General features: G+C 36.8%; 1 protein-coding gene across 8 annotated transcripts in view; it reads left to right on the top strand.

The window, feature by feature from the left end:
* Positions 1-27,219, top strand: part of STK33 (serine/threonine kinase 33) — a 173,386-nt gene that overhangs the window by 29,145 nt on the left and 117,022 nt on the right. For 5 of the 8 annotated variants that reach the window (XR_006193773.1, XM_042905789.1, XM_042905790.1 and 2 more), the window contains exons 2-3: positions 517-586; positions 2,727-2,833. The exons of 1 other annotated variant lie outside the window; for it this stretch is intronic. The gene's annotated coding sequence lies outside the window, so the exon portion shown is untranslated. Of the gene's footprint in view, positions 1-516; positions 587-2,726; positions 2,834-8,113; positions 8,190-8,445; positions 8,458-27,219 lie in introns of all 8 variants that reach the window. 2 more of the 8 variants (XM_042905786.1, XM_042905787.1) reach the window with 2 other exon arrangements.

Here is a 27,219-nt window from a genome sequence, read left to right as displayed (position 1 = left end):
ATGAACTTGACCTTTCTTTATTGCCTCTAAACTAACCACATATTAAATATTTGACCAATTTGGGGTTGCTGGTACTTCAAATCCCATTTAATTCTTTCAAGGATGTAGAATTTACCCTGAGAGTAATGAAATAGTGAAATTATTGAAATTGTTCACTAATAGATACTCTCTGGTGATTTTAATGCAATATGGGTCTAAGAATTTTTTAAAGTAGCCTAGAGACTTTTATTTCTCAGCTTTCAAGTTTTAGAAATAACAAGGTATTGAATTATGATGCAGAAACCAAGAGTCTTCATTTGGAAGCAACATTTTGAGGCAACTTCTGTGGTTGTAAAATAGGAATGCCATATTTTGGCAGATCCCAAATAGTTATTTGGAGACTCTGTCATGGTCCCAAGTACAGAGTAATTTAACCAGCAATGTTAGTTATATGTAAGAAATGGTTTTGGCTAATGCAGGTTAAATAGACTTTTAGGCAGCCTTGAAACTAATGGAAACAATCTGACTTGACTTCAGATTTGTCACACTGGAAATGAATGGCAACATGCAGAAGAGGCCAGGCCAAGGAGGGGATTTACACAGGAAGGTAGGTCAGCAGAGTTTGTAGGTCTGGAAGGGGAAGAAGTTAAATCCAGGGGATTGTTGGAAGAGAGAGGGAAGAGAGGCCTGCACATAGAGAGAGATAGGCAGAAGCAGACAGGATATTGGGCTTCCAAGTATACAAGTTACATCTAAGACCCTAGATTCTTCAGAGGTAGCAGAGAACCACTGAGCCGAAGGTAAGAAAGAGTTGGTGATTCCTAACAGTACCTTTCCCTTGCTGAGTACTTAATACATGTCAGGTACTGTGGGAAGATACTTTGTATATATTATCTTATTTTCTTCTTATCTTATAAGGCAGATTCTAATCCCCTTTTATAGAGAAGATGACTGAGGCCCAGAGAGTTTCAGTAACTTGCCTGAGGTCATACAGCTTGTAAATGGCTGGACTGAGATTTGAACCCAGGGCTTTGTGATTCCAGCTATGAAGTTGTGCTTCCTGATGCAGAAGATATTTCTTTTCTGCCTCAGTTTTATGCTTCCTGCAGGGTAGGGACAGTCATAGGCTTACATCCAATGGGAAATTAACCCCATGGGTAAACCCCAATTATAGCAAAAGTCGAGGGTTATAGCTTCCAGGGAGGCGGGAGTGGGTATATTTTTGTTAAAAATGTGAAGCTTCTTCACCTCTGCCTATATTCACAGTAAAGACCTATATTCTCCACATAGCAGTGATTAGGTGGTGGTGAATCTATCCCTTGTACTTCTCACTACTTTGTTGTTTTTTTTTTCCTCTCCTAAAATCCACTAATTATCTTACTAGGTGTTCTCTCTGTTGGCTTGGTTTTTCATAAATGACACTACTGGAGGTGCCCTCTCAAGGACTTTCTAGAGTCTTAATAGGAAGAGTAGTGGGCCAGCCTAAAAGGAAGTTTAGGGATCACTAATTTGGTCTGTCAGTATACTTTTGTCACTTTATTTTTACACCTGCAGGCAGCAGTGCTTCTGAGATCTTTTGGTTCTTTAAAGATAGCTTTGATCCTAGATCTCTTTCTGCTTGGGATATGTTTTTGAAGGGCTGAGGACAGAATGTCAGCTTTCTTCTCCCAAAGGCACCCGTTGCTGAATTTCCCCTATAATCTGGGGCTTTCATCATTTCCTCCATGTTGATGGTGGCACTAGACCTGGGGAATAGCATTTATCTTTTGTTTTTTGACCTAAGTGACTGGTTAATGGTGAAAGGGCCATCAGCTAAGAATGCTTTTAATAAGGCCCTCTTTTTTGTGGTCTAGCCAGGGTCTATCTATGGTCAACTGCTAAAAGTATTCCCCAAGTTCTCTTGCTTTTTTCATCTGAAGTTGCTTGAAGGTGATACTTAGGAAGAGTACATCCACATGCTGCACAAGGGCAAGCAAAAGCTGTATTTCTTTATATAGCTTTTAATCTCTTGGTTAAAACTTTGATTTATTTTTGACAAAATAATATAGAATTCTTAACCTAGCAGTATAGCCTAACACTGGATCCACAAGTGCCAGAATTCCCTTCTAAGTCTTTAGCAGAATTCTATGAGGCCAAAGTGCCTACTTTCTTCCAAGAGGCTATTGGGATTGAATTTACTAATCCCTGTTTTTAATCCATAAATGCCCACAGTAAGCTCTCTCTCCTAATTGCTATTTCATAGAGAAAGAACACATTTGATGGGACTTTCCCCATCATCCAAATCCATGAACCTGCTTGCACCCATTCACTCTTCCTCAAATAGCTTCCCAACTCCCTTTCCTACTCATTTCCTATATCTTACAACTAAAGTCATATTACAAATTCAAATCAGATAATTCCACTCTTAAGACTTATGTGTTACTTTGCATTGCCCCCAGGATAAAGCCTGAAATCTTTAATGTAGACCTCAAGGCCCTATAGGAGATGGCCCTTGCCTCTCTCACCATCTTTGACAGCGGCATAGCCCTTCTTCACAGTCCAGCCATTCTGGTCCCCTTTGGTTTCCTCAAGTCTGTCACGTTCCTACCTGGATTCTCCTTTTGGAATGTATTCTTTGCTTCCCCTAGCTAACTGCTCATGGGCCTTCAGATCTCTGCTCAGGTATCAGTCTTTAGAAGAAATCCCAATGTAGTCAGATCTCTTAATTATCAATTTAATTGCATTTTCCTACATGTTTTTATTGCCAGAAATTTCACTATCTCTCTGTTGAGGACTCTCCCTTCACTTTATGTGTTGTCTAAGGACTTGGACATTCCGAAGGAGTGTACCAGGTAGAGAGTGAATTGGAAATCTGGTAAGTACAATAGAGCTGTTGCTGATAAAGACTTGTTGTTGAAGACTGGTCCTGCATAGCCCAAGGAATAAATTATCTGTTACGTTGGAATGACCTGTCCAAACCACAGAATGTGTCGTTGGTTGATACTCATACACTCAGTCATTGCTCCTCAAAGCATAATCTTGTGTTTATGGTGGTTATAGGTGGGGCCAGAGGCACTTGTCACTCTTTCTTCATGAACACTTGGGTTGAGTTGAACACCAACTCAGACAGCTCCTGCCTAGCAACTACTCTTTCAGTGACACTTGCATCCCTTCTTGCCAGAAGACTTTGGTCATGGCCATGTCAGGTTTACCCCAGCAGATTTTCCTAACTTGGAATTCCAAGGAATACTCTCAGAAGGCCTATGGGCTTTACATTCCAAGAATCAGGGTAGTTATTTTTAGGTTCTACAGCTAAAAAAAGTTCTATTACATCCAGGGTACTTACTTATCTTGCCGTCTGTCACCAAGGGAGGCAAATCTAAGGGATTCTTTACAAAATGAAGAAAATTAGTCTCAAGGAGACTTTTGCCTCTCCCCATACTGAGAAGCACCACAGAAATTTTTAGCTAAAATAATTTAATCCATACCTCTTGGACACTCTATTTAATCTCTGCTTTAACAACCACCCTTTTACTACTTATTGATCTATTATCCTTGTGATTATTTGTTTAAAACCTGTCTTCCTTGCTATAAGTTCCAAGAAGGTAGGAACTATTTCTGCCTTCTTCACTTCAGTGCCTTTCAAAGTGGTTTGCACATTGTTAACATTCCATGCATATTTGATGAGTGAATGGATTGTAAGTTTTTCAAAATAGATTTTAATAGTAACTATGACTTCTAAAGATTCAGGAGATATTTAGAAAAGTAAAGGCAGTTAAACATATTCCCCAGCATGGAACTAATTAAAACTCAACAAATATAATGAAAATACAAAGAAAAGTTCCGTGAAACTAGGAGATGTTTCAGTTCTAGGCTGTGGACTGATTTCTAAGAGGTAGAGTGAAATAGGGATCAAATCTAGGAAGGAAGCTAAAAGCTGATATACACTTCTCTAGATTGTAAACAGAGTGAAATTAAGTGAATTTCACTGAAAGAAAGTGGAGGGCCTTGAATGCCTATCCTATGAGGTTTAGGAGTTGGAGCAGACTGTATGAAAAATTGGCAAGTCTCTAAGAGAGCTAGTTCCATATTTCAGAATAGAGGGAGAGTTGAGGTTTAGCGAACAGTATTTTTTTTATACTCAGCTTCTAACCTATAGTGAAATGAGGGAGAAGAAAGAGGAAGAAATGAGCTTTGCAGAAGTTGAGCAGAATCAAATGAACAAGCAATAAATTAGCAAACCAAAGTTGGCTAAATTGCTTTACCCTAATTATACAGATGAAGTGCATTTCAGATTAAGAATTATTTCGGGGGAAAAAAAGAATTATTTCAGGAAATAGAAATTCCAGGAAAATACATCTATATTCACTCAAATAATATGAAGGGAACATAGGATTTTTAAAAATTGAAATTAAGGAAAAGAAGACAATTCTTTTCCAGTGGTGACGGTCATGGGATGTGAGGCTTTGGAGCTGTTGGAAGCCACTCCCTGCCTCAAGGAGGAAGTTGGTCTGTCTGTGATAGTAAGGGCCAGTCAACACTATAGAAGCAGTTAAAATAAAAGATAAGAGAGAAACCACCTTGGCTGAGATAAAAAGGTGTGATGTTGGTGGCGTTGGAGTGTGTGGTTTTAGTTATCCCTGAGGCCCTGATGCTTTGTATGCATTTCCTAGAGACAGATGAGGTACTCCAGTATCCTTACAATACATTTCTTTTATCTGAGCCAGTTCAAGTTAGCCTTCTACCATTTGATAAATGCTTGCAACTAGAAGTTTTATATAATATAATATACATAATAAAGACAGGTAGAGAAGATCCAACATATGAATTATTGGTGTGCCTAACAAAGAGAGCAGAACAAATGAACAGAAAAAAATTAAATATATGATAGAAAAAAAACTTTTAGAAATTAAGGAAATTCATAATATGTAGAATCAAAAAGGCACGTGGTTCTAGGAAAAACTGAAACAGGATAATACCAAATAAGCACGTGATAAGAAAGCTAGCATGCTTCAAGGTTAAGAAGAGAATCTTCTGGGAATCTGGGAATAAAAAGCAAGTCACTCAAAAGGTGGAAAATCAGACTGACCTTAAATGTCATGGTGATAGTCAAAGCCAGGAGGCAGTGATTAAGTGTTGTTTCTAGAGCTTTGGTGGGGCATATGTGGGAAGACTTGATACCTAGTCAAGCTATTGCTTATATAGAAAGGTATTAAACAATATTCTCAAACATTCAAGGACCTAGAACCTGAAAAACTACCTAATGAATAAAATTAGTCATTTATTTGACAAATAAGGAAAATAAGGAATGGAGAAGCATATGATGGTCTTCGAAAGGATTGGCAGGGCAATTCACTTAAATGTTGAATTAAGTCAAATCTGAATAACTGCATTTTGTGAAAACAGAAGAAAATGTAAGGGGTATACAGTTAATAGTGAAAAAGAATTTATAACAAATGTAAGGTGGGGGAAGACAGAAGAGGCAAAGGTATATGTAAGTGTGTGAACTCATTTTTCTTAGTGGAGAGAGAGTGAGTAGATACAGCCTAAAGTTGATGAATTTACTGGTCTGAGGTGAAATCTTGGCTCTGCCACATACCAGCTGTGTAACTTCAGATAAGTTTGAACTTCATCTGTAGTCACAGAATCTTCATCTGTATCATGGAGATAATGACACTACCAACCTGCTAAGGTTGTGAGGATTAAATGCAATAATGTATGTGAAGTGCTCAGAACAGTGCCTAGCCCAGAGTAAGCATTCACTAACAATTACTGTTATTTACTATTACTATTTTAAAAAGAAAATATGGGCAGATAGTTTTATAATCTTAGGACAGAGGTAGTCTTTCTAGGCATAACTTTAAGCCCAGAGACCATAAATGAAAAGGTGAATAATTTGATCTCATAAAAAGTAAAACCTTTTGCATGGTAAAATCACTGTGATAAGAGTCAGTGAACAAAGACTCAAGTAGGGAAGAATAATTGCAATATACTTTACAGAAGGATTGATATTGTTAATATTCAGGGATCACTGATAAGTCAACAAGAAAATATGAGCAACCAGGGCAAAAATGGGTGATCTGAATGAACAAACATTTTACAGAAAAATAAAAATTTTTGAAAAAATTCTTAGTCTCTCTTATCATTGAAGAGGTAGAAATTAAAACCAGATGCCATTTTTTTCATTTATGAAATTGACAATGATGTGTTTGAAAATATTTAATGTTAGGGTGTGGTGAAATGGGCATTCTCACATCCTTTCTTGAGGGCAATTTGGCATTTATCAAAATTAGAAATGTTCACACCTTTTATCTCAGCAATGCTACTTCTAAGAATATATTCTGCAAATATATTTTTCTTAGAGTACAAGGATATATGTGAAAGGATATTGTTTATAGCATTGCTTAAAAGAGAAACAACTTGGAAACAATTTACTTGACTACTGATGTGAGTTTGTTAAATAACTTAAGGTGCTTACATACCTTGGAATATCATATAGCCATTAAAACAGAAGCTGTATAAATATATATACTGATAATGGGAAAGTGGCCAGGCTATAATATTTACAGAAAAAGTTATACGAGACTAGATACAGTGTTACCTTATTTACTGAAAATAATACATAATTTATTCATATAAATGCATAGAAAATTTCTAGAATGTTACACAAGAACCATTAAAAGTAGTTGTGTCTAAAGTAGAGAATGGAGATGTTGTAAACATTTGTTTTCATTTTACACCCTCTGGATTCTTCCAGTCTTCATTATAGCACTCATCTTTTAATTTTATGGTAATTAAAGAAAGATAATCTTCCATTGACTGGTGACTGTATTGGTTTTGAAAGTGGAATTCAATATTTTGGGAATAAAATTATTTGGGGGTAGATAGCAAAACAAATCAACTAAGTTCAACAAATGTTTGTTCAACAAAAATTAAGTAAGCCCCAACTTTGCATGAAGGACAGAACTGACTGTTCTTGATGCTTACAAACCTGGGGAATGTATAATGCTTGATAAATGCTATAAATAGAGATTCAGACATTTCTCCTAGAGGTTGCGGTTTCCTAATTAACACCAGATGAAATGAGATATGTTTGCAAACACTGTGTTCACTACATGACCATTGTTGTGATACCAACCTAGAAACTAGTACCAAGGACAAAAACAGTGCTATTGCTAAGCTTTGTGAATTAGGCTATGCCAGATTGTTGGCTTTGGGTTTGGGTTATCATCATAAAGGCTGCTGGTGGTATAGAGAAGATGTGAGCCGGTATGGTAATGATAATACTGATGCTAGGAAAAGAAGATCCAGCATTCCTGAACAAAAAACTAGATTTGATATCAAATGTTGTATTTACCAGTGATGTTTAGATTTTATGTCACTATATACTTATGACTGTAAAGGCAATGATTTTATGAAGAAGATTGTACTTTCATGGAGCCAAGCAGATCCCAGCATTTCTGAGTTTGGCCATATAATTTACACAAATCATTTAGAAATTGCGACTTTTTTCTACTAGAGAATCTGTGATTTTTCAAAATCTTGTGATTCCATTGAACTCAAGATATTTGAACAATGGGAAATGATTGCAGTATCCAGTTCGCATTGGCTGTTTGATTCTAAATACCCACATAGGTCTGCTATTAACGCTTGTTTTGAAAACCTGAATTTGCTGCAGTGTAATTGATATATTAAGAAACAATTTAAGCATAAATGAATTTTGTATTTGCTTATGCACAATTTTGTCAGTAAGAAATCCCAGGTGAGGGGCGCCTGGGTGGCTTAGTTGGTTAAACGTCCGACTCTTGATTTTGGCTCAGGTCATGATCTCACGGTTTGTGAGTTCGAGCGGTGCGATGGGCTGTGCACTGACAGTGCAGAGCCTGCTTGGGATTCTCTCTCTCTCCCTCTCTCTCTGCCTCTCCCTTGCTCACTCTCTTTCTCTCTCTCTCTCTCTCAAAATAAATAAATAAACTTAAAAAAAAAAAAGAAGCACCAGGTGAACATAAAATACTGCAACTAGTTGAACTGAGCAGTGTAGGAATACAAAAAATGGCATGTGCTCACACCTGGGATATCCACCAGCTACCTCAGTTAGAGTGTCATGAGCCACACCGACCCACAGCTGGTGTCACATCTTTCCCTCTGATTTCAGATAACCTTTCCACAACTTAGCAATTAACTCACAAACTACAGCCTTCCAAGCACTCACATCTGCAAGCAAACTTCAGGTCTTTTTTTTTTTTTTTTTAATTTTTTTTTTTTAACGTTTATTTATTTTTGAGACAGAGAGAGACAGAGCATGAACGGGGGGGGGGGGGGGGGGGGGAGGGTCAGAGAGAGGGAGACACAGAATCTGAAACAGGTTCCAGGCCCTGAGCTGTCAGCACAGAGCCTGACGCGGGGCTCGAACTCACGGACCGCGAGATCATGACCTGAGCCGAAGTCGGACGCTTAACCGACTGAGCCACCCAGGCGCCCCTTCAGGTCTTTTTCAAGGTAAGGTACCATATATATGTATTTCTTAACCGTTTAACATGTATAAAGATGTGCTACCTTTTTCCTTAGGTTCCTATCTTTTGTGTGTGTGTCACTGACAAAGTTTTTGAGTATTGTATCCCTAACTGCATTTCCCTCATAAGTCCTGTGTTTTCTGTTGTGTGATTTTTACATAGTGTAGTGATTTTTAGGAACATAGATGACTCTGTATAACAAAAATGACTTCCTCCTCAAACAAATCTATGATCTCTTTTTTTCTTTTCATTTTAAGTTTATATGGTGCACCTGATTTGCAAAACTTACATGCACAAACACTCCCTAATGGGTTATGGAAATTATATTTTTCCTTCTGTTGCGGGTGCTCCATTGTACCAAGTTAGCCCAGCATTTCCAGGGTTAAGCCAACTTCTCTAGTTCCTTACTGACAGTTGGTCAGGGAGTTTACATATACTAATGAATTGGGTGATTTTTCTAAATTAAAATTTTGCAAAGGGCTTCATCTTTATCAGGATCCCAAGTGCACATGTTGAACTCCTTTGGACTTCTCTAGACCTCTGTTCATTACTCTGCTAATTTTCTATACATTTATTATTATATGAAGAAAATATCATAACAAGTTTGTAGCGTGAAACACAAAGGTGCAAGTAGCATGTGATTGAAAACCACATTTATTATTTGGAAATGAAGTACTTGTGAGGAAGCTTAGCCATCTTTCTTTGAGGGTTTTGTCGACTCCAGTGATGATTTAATTTAATATAAAATCTTTCATGTTGAATGTTGAAGTTCTTTTTGAGGTTCCAGCATGATAGCATGGATCAAGGAGTCACAACAAATATATAATCACCTTCTTGACATCTGACTTACAATGCTTACTTACCCTGTACTTAGATTCTGTTCCTTATTCCAGTTGACTCACTAGTTGCCTTATGAATTATTTCTGTAAAAGTATGAGAAGTAAGAGTGTCTGTTTTGGCTTGAATACCTGGTTTAAGATTTACTTTGCTGAAGTATAGACTTCTACTCAAATTTTAGAAGATAGGAATTTGGCCTTAAGTTGAAATTTACGAATTCTTTTAATTTTTTCTCTCTGAAAGAATCTTTGCCATTTTAGCAAAGGGGCATTACAGTCGTGACCTTAAAATATCTTCTCCTCTTTTTCATTCATTCATTCTTCAGAGAACAAATATTTGTTAAGTGCCTACTATGTGTGGTGCTGTTTTATATCTGGAGAATATGATGATGAGTGAAGATAGTCCTGTCCTTCCTCTCATAATCTGATGGGGGAGATAGACGTTAATCAATTACTGACCAAAATGTGTAATTACAGATTGTGATGAGTGCCATGAAGAAAAAAGTACAAGTTCCTTTGGAACAGAGAAAAACCAGCGAGACCTAATTCGGATAAGTGATTAAAAAAGGCCTTTCTGAGGAAGTGACATTTAAACTGAGACCTACAGGATAAGGAGTTTACCGGAAGGGAAAGGGGGTGGAAGGATTTCCAGGCAGAGGCAAGAGGTTTTGTGATATCATTTTATAGTACTTATGACCTTTTTAGATGCTTATATAATTAGGTACTAGTCTATGAGCAAGACAGTTTATAGAGCTGTGTTACTGAAAAGATGCATATAAATTACATTTTTATAAATGAATTCCTGAATTCCTGCAGGCTTACATTATACTCACTGTGCTATATCATCTGCATTTGATTGATGTTCAGTTACTTCAATTACTGCTAGATTGATATTTCTAAAGCACAACTTTGATGATGCTTTCTCCTGCTCAGAAATCTTTACCAGCTCCCCAATTACCCAATAAAGTCCAGACTTCTCAGCCTTGTGGTCAAACTTTTCCAAATTGGTCCTAGTGTCAATATCCTCTTTCATCTTTAATCACTCCTCTTTTGGCAGTGCTCCATGTTAGCCAACAGAATTTCTGGATGAGCATGGATGCTTTCTTATATGTCCACCTTCACTTGTGTGGTTTCTCTTTCCTTGCAATCTGTTTACCACCTTCTAAGATGGTGCAAGACCCATGCATATTTCCAGACCCATCTCACATGTTACCATCTAATCTCAGTGTCTTTCTCTGATCACCCTGGCTGGAAGTCACTTCTTTTTCTTCTCACTTCTTATGACATTTTATTTTTACTGCTCTTGAGTCACTTCTTCTTACTTTGTTTTGAAGCTGTTTCTAGGCATGTCTTATCTTCCCCGCTAGACTTGTAAGCTTCTTGAGGCCAAAACCTGTGATGGACAAGTCTTTGCTTTTCTCCCTGTGCCTGATACAGTCCCTTGCAATTGTAGGCTCCAAATAAAACTTTTGGAAGGAATTTATAAGTTAATTGTTGGTTGCTACATTTCCCTTCAAAAGTAGTTAATGATTTCTAAACAGATGCATCAGGGAACTGATATATACAAGAATCCTTTGTAATGTTAGTAATCCTAAATTCAGATTTTCTTACAAAGGGATACTACTTGTTTGGGATGTTTATAGGTCTTTTTGCCCATTTCAGTGACATTGATTCACAGAGATTATTTTAGATTCATAAGTGGTGCTGTCATTTCCATTTTTGCCTCCCTTTTGAAGGTTTGCATGCTCATTTAGCCGTAAAAAAGAATGAAAAGAACAAATCAACACCCTCTCTGGTTGTTGATACCCAGCGGGGAGAAATAGATTTGAAAGCATGTCTAGGTAATGTATTTATTTTGATTGTTTTGGGTTTTCCAAGTGAATGTGGCTTTAAATGAGTTTGGAATAGTCCCATATAGAATTTCGTTATTCATTGGTTCATTTGGACCTATACCTCTGGTAAACAACTTCCTATTTCTAACTTTTTATTGAGAAGTTGTGCCCTTCATTTCTGTCTGAATAAACATTTGAACAGCTTTTAGATTGCTCTTCAATGTATAACTGTAAGACCATGTCATGGCTTTAGTTGATGTAATCCTTAGAGTTTTTTTCTACTGAAATAACATCATCTCAGGCGATATACAGGATGGTGATATATTTCTCATAGAAACATTTGTCTTCAAGAATAATCAAAACAAAGTATAGTTGCAGAATAATGTGGAAATGTTTATAATTGACACAGTATTTGTAATTAACATTACTTTGGCTGGAAGCATGTCTTTGTAAGTCTCAGTTATATTCATTTTTTCCCTTTTGTAAATGGTAGCTTTTTAAAAGAGAAATTAGGGGCACCTGGGTGGCTCCATCAGTTAAGCGTCCGACTTCAGCTCAGGTCATGATCTCACGGTTCATGAATTCGAGCTCTGCATCGGGCTCTATGCTGACAGCTCAGAGCCTGGAGCCTGCTTTGGATTCTGTGTCTCCCTCTCTCTCTGCCCCTCCCTGCTCATGCTCTGTCTATCTGTCTCTCGAAAATAAATAAAACATTAAAAAAAAACCCCAAATTAAGAGAGAAATAATTTAGGAATTCTTCATCTTTATGGTTAGCTCTGTTGTTCTTAAAATTTAACCCTGGAATAGTATATGATTCAGTATAAATTAATGAATATATGTGAATTATCAGAGGGTCTTTTTCCTTGAATATATGATTTACTTTTCATATAAAATTGTAAAAAATTTGAAAAATTTAAAAAAGTTATAAGGAAAAAATAAAATGTATTCATAATTCCTCTTCAGAAACAATCATCATCCTAGGTATTCGTTCATGAAAATCAGTCCCTAGCTATGTAACAGTAAAGACTACATATAAATCTGGGTTAAAAAATATAAAAATCTGGCTTCCTCCCTGGAGACGGTTTTCATATTAGATTAAATTGGGGACTCTAGAATTTTTCTTTTTTTCTTTTTTAAAATTTTTATTTAATTTTTGAGAGAGATAGAAACAGAGCATGAGCTGGGGAGGGGAAGGGAGAGAGGGAGACACAGAATCCAAAGCAGGCTCCAGGCTCTGAACGGTCAGCACAGAGCCCGACGCGGGGCCTCAAAGGCACCAACTGTGAGATCACGACCTGAGCCAAAGTTGGCTGAAGTCGGATGGACGGACACTTAACCGACTGAGACACCAGGTGCCCCTAGGGGGCTCTATAATTAAGAAAATTTCTTTATGATTGTTTTGACTTGGAAATTGTGAATGACTGTTTAGGAAGGTCATGTGACATGAGCCTTTTAAGCTTTTCTAGTTACATCGTTCACATGATGAGTATTTTCTAAAGACTATTTGTTTTAGTTATTTAATCCTGACTTGTGAATTTTAATGTTTTTTTAATGTTTATTTTTGACAGAGAGAAAGACAGAGCGTGAGTGGGGGAGGGGCAGAGAGAGAGAGAGGGAGACACAGGATCTGAAGCAGGCTCTAGGCTCCGAGCTATCAGCACAGAGCACCACGCGGGGCTTGAACTCACAAACTGTGAGATCATGACCTAAGCCGAAGTCAGACACTTAACCAACTGAGCCACCCAGGTGCCCCCTGACTTGTGAATTTTAACTACTTTGGTTTATCAACAAACGTGGCCAAGTAAAATAATAGTGTTTCAATTCCCATAGTTAAAAACTATGTATTTTTGAGCTGTTAATCACCAAAGGCATTTGAAAATGTATTCATCTGCTAAATTGAGTAACAGTTAAATCGTCAATGTAGTGTCTCTCTTTTGGATTCCTTGGAATCATGGCATAGGTCAAGATCCTTGGTAAACATGTGACTTTCATTTAGTCATATTTGACACTAGGGGGAAATCATGAATGACTAGATAAAGATCTTGAGGCTAGGCATAGAGTCTGTATTAGGCAGCATCAAATTGAGGGAGGTAATAAGAAGCTATAAAAAGTGAAAACTAAATCATTTTGTTTATTAAGGTTCATTCATTCATTCAGAAATTTGATTTCATTTGATTGTGTGCTTGGTATTATTTTATATCAGGGTTTCCCAGCCCTGGAACTATTGACATTTTGGACTGGATGACTTTTGTTGTGGGGTTGTCCTGTGCATTGTAAATGTTTTGCAGCATCCTTGGCTTCTACCCTCAGATGCCAGTAGGGCTCACCCAGTTGTGACGATTAAAAATGTCCCCAGGCATTGCCAAATGTCCCCCAGTGGGCAAAAATCACCTCTGGTTGAGAACCACTGTTTTAGATGAACATTTAAAAAAATTATTTTTAACATTTATTATTGAGAGACAGAGACAGAGCATGAGCATGGGAGAGGCAAAGAGAGGAGGAGACACAGAATCTGAAGGAGGCTCCAGGCTCTGAGCTGTTAGCACAGAGCCCGATGCAGGGCTCAAACTCACAAACCCAGCGAGATCATGACCTGAGCCGAAGTCAGACGCTTAACCGACTGAGCCACCCAGGGGCCCCTTAGATGAACATTTTAAAAGCAAATTTTTTGAAATATATTTTGCATTGTTTCCCAATTTCAAATATGTTCCATGTGATTTGGTCTTTCAGTATTTCCCAGGTAGTGTCCTATCTGAAAAAATGGCTTAGGTGTTATAATGGAATATGGAACTAGCCATTTAGGCTATAGAAATACTGAAAAACCTTACATCTGAAAATTAACAGTCGATTTAATCATGATTCTATAGCGTTTGTGACATCTTGAATCAAATAATCTACTATTTCTTGATCTGTTGAAAAGGACTCTGGCACAAATTTTTACAAAGAAACCTAATGCCTGTTATTTTTCCTCCTTTAAGAATGATCCTATTCATCTTTTGTTTTAAAGGCTCTGTAACTTATTGGTACTGCATAGAAATTCCATTATTATAGAGACTGTTCTCTGTGCTTCTCTGCTGCATCCTTTTCTGAAGTTATGAGAGATGTGAAACATATTCTGAAAATTCATTCAAAGCTTTACAACTTATTATATCCAGGAGAGACAGCTTTAGGATGGCTGAGGTTTCTGGTTGAAGTACTTCAAGTTGAAATCCATACTACATTAGACTCTCCAACATTGTGACCTTAATTTTCCAGATATTTTGCCCTTTAAATTGAAAGCAGCATTTTAATACTATTGAAATCTTCTGGAGGGGCTTGTAATATCAAGGCTTAAGTTGTGAAACATTTTAAACAAATGAAAAGTAAAATAGCAAGTGACTTAGGCCTGTATAATTTTATATATTTTTTATTCCAAAATATACAGTAATAGAAAGATGCGCATGGAATGTGCTTAATGCACTGGAGTTGGTGAAAAAAAAAAGCTATTTAGTAAGGAATTGCTCCTACTGTACTGGAGCAGAATTTCTTCCATGGTTTTTTTTTTTTTTTTTTTCTTGGCATTGCCTAAAGAGTTTCTCATTAGGAATAGTTGTTAGTTCTCTGAAGTTAGGAAATTTACTTTGTATAAAACTGAGGTCTGGGTGAAATGAAAATCTGCTTGGACAATAGCTAGTGAGTTATCTTGCTTCAGCAGATAAAGCAGGAAATGTAAAACTGTATTATACCACAGAGTCAAGAAACCGAGAACTATTTAAGAAAAAAAAAAAAAAACCTCCATGGAAAAGGAGAGATGAAAAGCCTCTTGTTCTTTCATTAGTAAATTAGGTCAGTTTTTAAATAATATGCTTATTGAAAAATGTACACATTTTTCAAGTAATTGATATAATTTAATCCAACTCATATCTTAAGGTATAAAACTGAATTCTTTAGGGGCCCTTAATTGCTTTGTCTATTTTCCATTGTAAAATGTTGTTTAGAACCTAAATTGATCATATAATCTTTTCTTTAGTTTGTGGCTCACTGAAGGATGATACATCGAATATTCTTTTTTTTTTTTTTTAATTTTTTTTTTCAACGTTTTTTTTAAATTTATTTTTGGGACAGAGAGAGACAGAGCATGAACGGGGGAGGGGCAGAGAGAGAGGGAGACACAGAATCGAAAACAGGCTCCAGGCTCTGAGCCATCAGCCCAGAGGCTGACGCGGGGCTCGAACTCACGGACCGCGAGATCGTGACCTGGCTGAAGTCGGACGCTTAACCGACTGCGCCACCCAGGCGCCCCTCGAATATTCTTTATTAATCTATAGAAGCTTAAAATTTATATTAGTCTATATTATAGAAGCTTAAAATTTAATATTTATATATTAAAATTTATATATAGTTACATTATATTTATATGTTTGTATAATACTTTAGTTATGAGTTAGCTATTAAGGGGATACTGTAACCTCCCTGAGTTCTTTTTACACATACTCATGTTAGCTAAATGCCAAATACATCACATGATTATGTTAATGTCAAGTCATTATTGCACGAGTTACTTGGGGTATTCTTTAATGTAAGGAAGCAATTGCAGGTAGATTCTCCAAATCTTTTAATGTCCTGTTGCAGTCCAAAATTAGAGTACTTTACTCTTACTGGTATTGATGTTTTTATGGACACTCCCTTGCTTTGGGCTAAAGGTGAAAAGATTCTTGTCTGTTTGTCGGAGGTTTTTTGGCTGAGAGTTTGGTTCACCGAGTCAGTAGGTCAATGTTTAGTCTCCATGTTGACCAGTTGTCCTACTTCTTTATCTTATTCAGATACACTCTCCCAAATGATTACTCATGACCTCATCAGACCAGGAAAAGAGAGATTTATGACCTCCACCGAGAGAACAACTTTTAGGCTGTAGCAGTGTCCCAAGATGGCTCTCAAGCCCCCCTGGAAGACTGGACTCAGTAACAGTATAAAAATGTCTCTTCTGTAAACTTTGCATATCATTCAGTAGTAAAATCCTTCTAGCTAGATCTGACATTTCTTGGATATGGCTGAACATCAAAGGGAGAACAAATTTTGGACAATTATTAAACTTATTCATCCCAGTTTATATCATCACTATATTTGGAAACATTCCTTTTAGCTTTTATGTACTGTCCTCCAGTCCAAATGGTTAATTGGCCAGACAGCAGTAGTTCATTGTTCCATAATTATCACCAGAAACAGTTCCTGACTCCTGACTTTCAGGGACTCTTCTGTTAGGAATTGTAGCTCTAGATTCTTCCCCTTTTTAATACTTTTGAAAGGAGTAGATGTTCTGCTCCTTGTTCAAAGTTTGTAGAGACATGCATATATGTGTGTTTGTTTGTTCATTTGTTCATTCATTCGTTCATTCATTCATTTGACATTTGTTGAACACCAGACACTAGTGCAGGACACATCTTGCCTATCCTCTTGAGCAATTCATTTTTCCAGAAAAATTCCTGCGATAGGCTTTTTCCCCTAGTAGCAACAAAGCAATCTATGAAATTATACTTATGATTACTAAAATGACAAGATTCACCCTTAATATTTCCCTTAATAGAACATCTCAGCATAGAAATAAAGGACATAAAGAAAACCAAATGAGATTTTAGTCCTGAAAAAATACAATGATTGAAAAAAAAATCACTAGTATTTAGATTTAGGCTTAATTAAATTCTAGTTCAATTGTTAAATAATAATACTTCACAGGCAGTGCTATGTATTTCCTATTATAGCACACAATGAGCCTCACACCGACATCATCAGACACATAGTGTCTGGTTGTCCTGCTTTTGGTGAGGCTAGTACTGATCAGTGGGCTCAGGTGGTATCAGCTTGATTCCCATCCCATTGTGGAGTCCCCTCAACAACCTTTCTTTTCTTTATTCTTGATGTTCTGAAATTTTATGATTATTGATGTGGACCATTTTTCCTTAATTTTGCTGTGAAATCTGTGGATGCTTTCAATTTGGAAATTCATTTTGGAAATTCTTTACTCCTGAGAAGTTTATTTGTATTATTTCTTTGATAATTTCTTCTCTTTTGTTTTCTCTCTTCTTTTTTTGCTTGAACTCATTATTCAAGGGTTGGACCTCCTAAACATGTCATTTAATTTTCTCATCTATTCACTCTCATTTTCCATCTTTGTGTCATTTTGGTCTATTTTCTAAGACATTTCCCAAGTTTATCTTCTAACTCCTTTAACTTTTTTTTTAAGATTGTTTCTGAATGTTCTTTTGTCGTAGCTTCTTATTTCATGGATATGATTATCTTTTAACTCTTGAGGAACATTACAATTTGGCATAATTCTGCTTCTGGCCTTCCCTCTGCTTTACTTTGAGTTCCTTTCCTCCCATTTGTTTTTATTTTCTTTCACTTTTGTGTCTTTAATAAAATGTCTATTTATCTTTGCCTATGTTTTCCTACTTAAGAATGAGGTATCAAAATTGCATGACAAGCTCTGTGTCAGCTGGTCAAGACAACCTGGTAAGGATCTAAGCCTTTTTTTTCTGGGGGCTGCAGGCAAGGAATACTTGTATGTCAGTGTCTGTGCATTGTGTGTGTGTGTGTGTGTGAGAGAGAGAGAGAGAGAAAGAGAGAGAGAGAGAGAGAGAGAGAGACAGAGACAGAGACAGCTTCTCCAGTGGGGCAGGCTTCATTCTCCTATGTGGTAGCTATAAGCCTGGCTCCTAGCCCTCTGGGCCATAAGCAAGGGAAGAGGCTGGGAAAACTCAGTATGGCGCTTCACTTTTGATCTAAGAAAAACTTGCCTTCCAAGCCAGAGAAGGCACCCACCTGGGAGGGTAACTTCCCAGTCTTTTGTAGGTTGGGGAGGAATAGTAGCCAGGCTGGGCAGAATCTAGGGGTACTTATGAAATTTTTGCATTGACTGGGACAACTCAAATCTGTAAAGTGTTTTAGTAACATTTTAGACAGTAAGCCAAATAATTCAATGCCTGGATCATTTAAGTTTCTTGTATTGAGGGCTAGGAGAGAATAGAGTACCAGACACTGGTGTCTGGGACTAAAGTGACACCTCCCTCACACCCAGGCAGTCAGGCAAATTTTCCATATTTTTCTGCCTCTTTGGTGTAAAAGAAATAATATTTTTTCTATAACTTATTGCTATACCAGGTTTAGGGGTGAGTTTCCATACTCTTTCTTTCCTGGATATCTTGCTAAGGTGCTTAGAGGATTCTATTCTTCCAGGGAAATATCTGTACTCTTCTCTTTCTCTCTTCCTAAACATTTTATTCAGTATTTTACATTTTTTTCCAAGAGACCCACTGTGCAGGGTCCTTTCAAAGGCAACCACTTCCTAGTCCTTGGTCTTAAGATCAATAGGACCTTACAGAGACATATTTTTATTTCTGAGTATCGCAGATTGCAGTTCTTTAATAATAGCAATTTCATTTTGGTGGATCAGGTGTCACTCAAAACAGTAGAATGCCCAGTGGAACCACAGATCACCTAATTGTTTTCAATGGATGATGATTTAATATGTTACAGAATTGTATATAGCCATTTCTCATGCCTTAGAGCAGTGGCTTTCAAGCATTTAAACCCCAATCTCAGTATGAAAAAATTTACGTTGCTACACACACAGACACACACACATTCACACATATACCTGAAAGCCAGTTTGAAGAAATAATACCTTTATGACAAGTGTTGGACTCTCATATTTTCTATCCTTTTTAATTTTAGAATGTTGTGCTCCACAAATGACTTACAATTTGTAAATCACTGCAGTTGTAGTTCTTAATATTTGCGGGTGGATAACAGATTCTGAACCTTTTTGGCACTCTGATGAAAGCAATGGACTCTCTTTTCAGGAAAATGCACATACATACATTTTTGCATACATTTTCAGTCTTTAGGCATAAGCATGGACTCCTTAGTTCTAAAAGTTTCTATGCTAGATAACATTTGGAATTATCTTGCTTTCCTGATAGATTTCATCCAACATGCCTGGACAAATATCAACTGCACAGCAGATTTTCTGCCCTTCCTCCCCTCCTCTTTTTAAATATTACTAATATAGTTTTGCAGACCAAAGAAAGTATGTGATAAATAAAACTTCATCTTGCATATCAAGGTTAAAAGTCTCAGATGAGCCTTATTCTTCCTGGGAATAGAGTTGTCTTTATAGTATTTTGAGTCAGGGCACAAGGACAAACACTTGTATCTGATCTGTCAGGAGCCATTGTGTCCTTTACAGAGATATTCCTTTGCTAGGAACTTAGCACATCAGTCCCCTAGCAACTGCAGGCTGATTTCTGGCCATCTTCATTTCTGGTGGAGAAACTTATTTATTATCAGTCACCTTCCCCAACTGTTCTTTATAACCACCATCTGGTAATTAGAATGGGGCTACGGCTTTGTGGTGTGAACTTCTGCCTCCCCTCCCTTTCACCTTTCGTGCTTTCTATCCTTCCTTCCACAAATATTTATTGAGTTCTTTCTATGTGCCAGGTTTTGTTAATGTGAGGAATAACACAATGGTTGGAAAAACTCCATGTCTGGGTGTGCCTGGCTGACCCTTGCCTCATTCTTATGTGGTTCATTCTCCTGTGCCACCAATCTTGGACTCTGTGGCAGCCCTGCTCCTTCCTGCTTTACTGGCATTTGGCATTTAACTTTTTCCTACGCACGTTGGACATTTTCATCTGCAATTTTTCTTCTGCCTAGAACAACAAACATATACATATATTTTCTTATGCAATTTTTCTTTTGCCTAGTACAACAAATGCATTTTTGCCTTTTAAATAATAAAGTAAATATGCAAATCTTAAAATATATCTGTTGTTAATATGTTCTGGGTCACTATTTTGGAAATAACATTATGGGAATATGGTGTTAATGTGCACAAATCACTCCCTGAGAGTTGGGATCTGTGAAAGATGTCTTAATAATGGGGGCATTTTCAACTGATAAAATATGGGCTCATAGCGTTTGAAACATTATTAGTATTCTTTCAAGAGCAGACATCAATCTCAGAAATCTTGTGTACAAACATGACAAAATTGGTCTGTATTACACTCTGATAAAATCACAAAATGATTTTATTTTCTTCACTTTCTTATGGATGTGAAACATTTGCATAGTATTACAATAACTTCCACAGCAGTTGAAATGCGATCTGATACATTGTTAATGGTGTGGTTAAAAATGTGTGCAATACATCCATATTTTGTGGCAGTTTTCCAATAGTTTTTTGAAAAAATTCTTAAACCTTGTATGTTTTACAATCAGGCTTGGCAAATAGACACCATCTCCGCTGCAAGTTACTTCTTTCAGTGCTCGTGGTAGACATCTCTAATCGATCACAACATTTTTTCTCATTGAGCTTGGACAGTCTTACATCCCCTTTAACATAGTGATCCAGGTTGTTGCTAAGTTGGTGAAAAGGGCATGTGAGATGAAAGCTATTTGTCCTATCAGTTTTGCACCTGAACCATCACAATCAGCAGAGGATACCAAAATGTCTGCTGAAGGCAAAGTTTGGCAAATTAGGGCCTGGGGGCAAAGGGCCAAAATAGTTAAGTATTTTAGGCTTTGTGGGTCATATAGTCTCTGTTGCACCTACTCAGCTTTGCCACTGTAGTGCCAAAGCAGACGTAGACACTATGTAAATGAATGAGTATGGCTATATTCTAGTAGAACTTTATCGAAATAGGAGGTGGACTAGATTTGCCCAACAAATCATAGCTTGCTAGCCTCTGGTTTAAATCGCTGCTACTCAGGGTATACTTTGTGGCCAAGAGGTGTCAACATGATCTGTACCCTTGTTAGAAATGTGGATCCTTGGGGCGCCTGGGTGGCTCAGTCGGTTGAACGTCTGACTTCGGCCCAGGTCATGATCTCACAGTTTGTGAGTTTGAGCCCCACGTCGGGCTCTGTGCTGACAGCTCAGAGCCCGGAGCCTGCTTCAGATTCTGTGTCTCCCTCTCTCTCTGCCCCATCCCCACTCATGCTCTGTCTCTCTCTGTCTTAAAAATAAATAAAACATTTAAAAAATTAAAAAAAAAAGAAATGCGGATCCTTGTTCTGCACTCTAGACTTATGAAATCAGAATCTGTGGGGATGGGGCCCAGGAAAATGCATGTTTACTAGCTGGCAAGGTGATTCTGCTGCCCACTATAGTTCGAGAGCCCCTGGTTCAAATAACATGGCACTTCTCTTCTTTAAAAGCTTCATAGAATTCAGCTGTGAAAATAACCTCGTGCATTTATTTAGCAGCTCATCTTTAACCACTCTTCCTGTCTCTTCATGACATTTGATCTATTCAAGCTTTCCATTTATTTGGTTATTTTTGGGAGTTCACATTTTGTTAGAAAGTGATGTTTCCTCTAGGCTTCAAATTTTTGCTTTGGTGGTTTTAAAACATTTCTGTAAAACTTTTGACATTCCTATCAAGACCTGGATTTCTGTTCACTCCCCTTGGATCTAGGCAGGCTTATGAATGCTTCGACCAATAGAGTTATGGCAGAAATGATGCTATGTAACTTCCAAGGCTGGTTCAGAAAAGGCCGTGCAGCTTTTACTCAGTTCTCAGAGATGCTCACTGTGGGGGAAGTCTGCTGCATGTAAGAAGTCTGAGTACTCTGACTCCACCATGCTGGAGAGGGCATGTGTAAGCTCCCAGATGTCAGCGAGCACAGAGTGAGCCATCTTGGACACACAATCTAATTGAACCTCCAGGTGACTGCAACCCTGCTGGCATCACAGTGATGTCATGTGAGAAGTTGTTAGCCCAGATGAGCCCTTCCTGACTTCTCAACTGATAAAATCTGTGAGCATAATATTTGTTGTTTTAAGCCACTAAGTTTTGGGGTAGTTTGTTATGCAGCATTTGTAACTGGGGAAGTTACCCTTTTGTTTTATAATTATATTCATGTCTCTCTTATCTGAGCTTATGATTTCTTTCATACTCCTGATCTTAGATATATTTTGCTCTCAATTTTCTTTAATTAGAGTTGAAGAGGTTTTATCTATTTTATTAATCATGTCAAAGAACAAGTTTTTACATTTTGTATTTTATCATTTGAGATATTTCTGTTTCATTAACTGAAGCTTTACCTTTATTCACCTTTTTCTTCTTACTTTCTGTTTATTTAATTGTTCATTTCCTAGTTGCTAAAGGTGAGTACTAGGTTAACTTCCTTTTTCATTTTACTTCTTTTGTAAGAAGTATATTAGAAGCTAGAAGATTTTTTTTCCTGAGTATAATTTTCACTGTGTCCCATAAGTTTGGTAGGAAATATTTACCTCTTCATAGTTTTCTGGAGAGTTTGTAATTTCAATTTTGATTTTTTTTTTTTTTTTGTAACCAACACATTTTGGAAAGTGTTTCCAAATTTCTAAGTAGTTAAGTTTTTCTTCTTTCTGGGGTAGAGGGATGTTCGTCCATTTTCCCCAGCATCTATAGTAAGTACATATTTCTCTACTACAAGAAAACAAAATTCCAACAATTTTCCCTAGCAAGACCTTTTCTTCTTCCCTTACCAGTAAGTTCGTTTTATGCTTTGGAGTGCTTTTACCTCCTGACTCCGCACATGAATGCTTTAAATGCTTTTGCTTCTGCTGTCTCCCTGTGCCTGACCTTCACAAATCTAAGCTGTTTTTTTCCCCAATAGTTTAGTAATATTTGTTTCAGACTGTGATTAGGTTTTTATTCATTAATTACCTCTGATAGTGTATGTTCTTATTTCATTTCAAGGTACTGTGTGATGCTCCCCCCAATTCTCTCCGTATACACAAAGGCTTTCTTCCAACCTAAGGCATAGGCAGTACTTAGCATACCTTTTTGACCCCCACTCCCACCAGCCACAAGACTACTGGAAAATGCCTATTAAGTAATATGCTTATTTGAATTTACCCCTAATTTATTTGGGTATACTTTCACAACCCAAATATTTTGTTTAGAGTGTTGATTTCATTGAAAATTTTGGAAAGAAATACTGCTCAACACATGCAAAGTTGCAGGATGGAAATTGACTATGGAAGATTTTCATTAAAAGTATCTCTTCCTGGATATTTCAAAAAGATAAACATTTAATAACTGAACCCATATCCTTTAAGTGAGAATTATACTTAATGTAGATCAGATTATACCATTTACTCTTTGAATATGTTGTAGTAAGTGGCATTTAGAATTGTTTGGGATTTTGACGGTTATTCATTTTAAGCTCCTATTTAGGGAGAAATCCATTCTCCACATTTCCCAACTCCTCCTGTGTAATAACTTCTGCTCTTTTATGGAATTAAATGGATTTCTTTCCTGCTTCCTTGGGCTAACATGCCTTCCCCTGTCTTATAATATTTTTCCTTAAGTAACCTGTTGAGACATTTTGTTTTCCATTTTCAAAGGTATATCAACTAATTTTTAATTAAACATGATATAAATTTTGATAAACCAAAATTTGGGATTGATAATTTAGCGTTTTTTAATACCAAAGTTGGAAAAGCTTGCTCTTTTCATCTTATACTTTATAACTTTGTTTTTTCTGCCTTGAAGTAAAATTATTTGTATTTACACTATATTATTTCCTTTAAGGTTGAAAGAGTCAAGGACCTTACTACTTGTTTCCTTCATAGGGCCCATAATTCCTTGAACATAGTAGGAGCTTGACAAATATTATTAAATAAATGGCTGAATAAATACTTGTGACTGCTATTGTGATAATAGTAAAGCGATTTTAGTAATGGTCCTACACATTTGCCATGGTAACTTTAGAGCAAAATTATTTTCTGCATATAATCAAAATATAAATATAGTACATAGTATTTATACACAGAAGGATAAATTTTGAGAAACCTATTCATATATGGATCTCAAAGTCTTTAGATACTTTTTTAAACATTTATTTAGATCCAAGTTAGTTAACATATAGTGTAATAATAATTTTAGGAATAGAATTTACTGATTCATCACTTATATATAACACCCAGTACTCATCCCAACAAGTGCCCTTCTTAATGTCCATTGCCCTTTTAGCCCATCCCCCCACCCACCACCCCACCAGCAACCCTCAGTTTGTTCTCTGTATTTAAGACTCTCTTATGGTTTGTCTCCCTTTCTGTTTTTATCTTATTTTTGCTTTCCTTCCCCTGTGTTCATTTGTTTTGTTTCTTAAATTCCATATATGAGTGAAATCATATATTTGTCGTTCTCTGATTGACTTATTTTGCTTAGCATAATACATTCTAGTTCCATGCATGTTGTTGCAAATGGCAAGATTTCATTCTTTTTGATCACTGAGTAATATTCCAGTGTTAATATGTACCACATCTTCTTTTTTTTTTTTTTTTTTCAATATATGAAATTTATTGTCAAATTGGTTTCCATACTCTTCTTTATACTTATATCAGTCAATGGACATTTAGGCTCTTTCCATACTTTGGCTATTGTGGATAGTGCTGCTATAAACATTGCATATGTCCCTTTGAAACAGCACACCTGTATCCCTCGGATAAATACCTAGTAGTGCAAGTGCTGGGTCGTAGGGTAGTTCTTTTTTTAATTTTTTGAGGAACCTACATACTGTTTTCCATAGTGGCTGTACCAGCTTGCATTCCCAGCAACAACGCAAAAGAGATCCTCTTTCTCCGCATCCTCGCCAACATCTGTTGTTGCCTGAGTATTTAATGTTAGCCATTCTGACAGGTGTGAGGTGATATCTCATTGGGGTTTTGATTTGTATTTCCCTGATGATGAGTGATGTGGAGCATTTTTTCATGTGTCGGTTGGCCATCTGTATGTCTTCTTTGGAGAAGTGTCTATTCATGTCTTTTGCCCATTTCTTCACTGGATTATTTGTTTTTTGGGTGTTGAGTTTGATAAGTTCTTTATAGATTTTGAATACCAACCCTTTATCTGATAGGTCCTTTGCAAATATCTTCTCCCATTCTGTCAGTTGCTTTTTAGTTTTGCTGATTGTTTCCTTTTCTGTGCAGAAGCTTTTTATTTTCATGAGGTTCCAGTAGTTCATTTTTGCTTTTGTTTTCCTTGCCTTCAGAGACATATTGAGTAAGAAGTTGCTGTGGCCAAGATCAAAGAGGTTTTTGCCTGCTTTCTTCTTGAGAATTTTGATGGCTTCCTGTCTTACATTTAGGTCTTTCATCCATTTTGAGGTTATTTTTGGTGTGTGTATGGTGTAAGAAGGTGGTCTAGGTTGATTCTTCTGCCTGTCGCTGTCCAGTTTTCACAGCACCACTTGCTGAAGAGACTCTTAATTCCTTTGGATATTCTTTTTTTTTTTTTGGATATTCTTTTCTGTGTTGTCAAAGATTAGTTGGCATACATTTGTGGGTCCATTTCTGGGTTCTCTATTCTGTTTCCTTGTTTCCTTGTTGATCTGAGTGTCTGTTCTTGTGCCAGTACCATACTATCTTGATGATTATAGCTTTGTAATACAGTTTGAAGTCTGAGACTGTGATGCCTCCAGCTTTGGTTTTCTTTTTCAAGATTGCTTTGGCTATTCCGGGTCTTTCTGGTTCCATATAATTTTAGAATTCTTTGTTCTATCTCTGTGAAGAATGCTGGTGTTATTTTGATAGAGATTGCATTGAATATGTAGATTGCTTTGGGTAGTATCAACATTTTAGTATTTGTTCCTCCTATCCAGTAGCATGGAATCTTTTTGTATTTTTTTGTGTCTTCTTCAGTTTCTTTCAGAAGCTTTCTATACTTCTCAGTGTATAGATTTTTCACCTCTTTGGTTAGATTTATTCTTAGGTATTTTATGGTTTGGGGGCAATTGTAAATGGGATCTATTCCTTGATTTCTCTTTCTGTTGCTTCATTGTTGGTGTATGGGAATGCAACTGATTTCTGTGCATTGATTTTATATCCTGCAACTTGGCTGAATTCATGAATCAGCTCTAGCAATTTTTTGGTGGAATCTTTTGGGTTTTCCATATAGAGTATCATGTCATCAGCAAAGAGTGAAAGTTTGACCTCTGGCTGATTTGGATGCCTTTTATTTCTTTGTGTTGTCTGATTGCAGAGGCTAAGACTTCCAATACTATGTTGAATAACAGTGGCAAGAGTGGACATCCCTGTTTTGTTCCTGACCTTAGGGGGAAAGCTCTCAGTTTTTCCCCATTGAGAATGATATTAGCATTGGGTCTTTCATATATGGCTTCCATGATCTCAAGGTATGATCCTTCTATCCCTGCTTTCTTGAGGGTTTTTATCAAGAAAGGATGCTGTATTTTGTCAAATGCTTTCTCTGTATCTATTTAGAGGATCATATGGCTCTTGTCCTTTCTTTTATTGATGTGATGAATCACAGTGATTGTTTTATGGATATTGAACCAGCCCTGCATCCAAAGTATAAATCCCACTTGGTTGTGGTGAATAATTTTTTTAATGTATTGTTGGATCCAGTTGGCTAATATCTTGTTGAGGATTTTTGCATCCATGTTCATCAGGGAAATTGGTTTATAGTTCTCCTTTTTAGTGTGGTCTGTGTCTGGTTTTGGAATCAAGGTAATGCTGGCTTCATAGAAAGAGTTTGGAAGTTTTCTTTCCATTTCTATTTTTTGGAACATCTTCAAGAGAATAGGTGTTAACTCTTCCTTAAATGTTTGGTAGAATTCCCCTGGAAAGCCATCTGACCCTGGACTCTTGTTTTTTGGGAGACTTTTGTTTACTAATTTGATTTCTTTACTGGTTATGGGTCTGTTCAAATTTTCTATTTCTTCCTGTTTCAGTTTTGGTAGTGTATAGGTTTCTAGGAATTTGTCCATTTCTTCCAGATTGCCCATTTTATTGGCATATAATTGTTCATAATATTCTATTATTATTTTTATTTCTGCTGTGTTGGTTGTGATCTCTCCTCTTTCATTCTTGATTTTATTTACTTGGGTTATTTCCTTTTTGATCAAACTGACTAGTGGTTTATCAATTTTGATAATTCTTTCAAAGAACCAGCTTCTGGTTTCATTGATGTGTTCTGTTTTTTGTTTTGTTTTGTTTTTGTTTTTTGTTTTTGGTTTCAATAGCATTAATTTTTGCTAATTTCCTGTCTTCTGCTGGTTTTGGGTTTCATTTGCTGTTCTTTTTCCAGTT

Source organism: Panthera leo, chromosome D1, assembly GCF_018350215.1.
Source record: "Panthera leo isolate Ple1 chromosome D1, P.leo_Ple1_pat1.1, whole genome shotgun sequence".
In the NCBI taxonomy this organism is placed as follows: domain Eukaryota; kingdom Metazoa; phylum Chordata; class Mammalia; order Carnivora; family Felidae; genus Panthera; species Panthera leo.
Note: the sequence above shows the minus strand (reverse complement) of the source record. Positions and strands in the feature narration are given on the sequence as shown.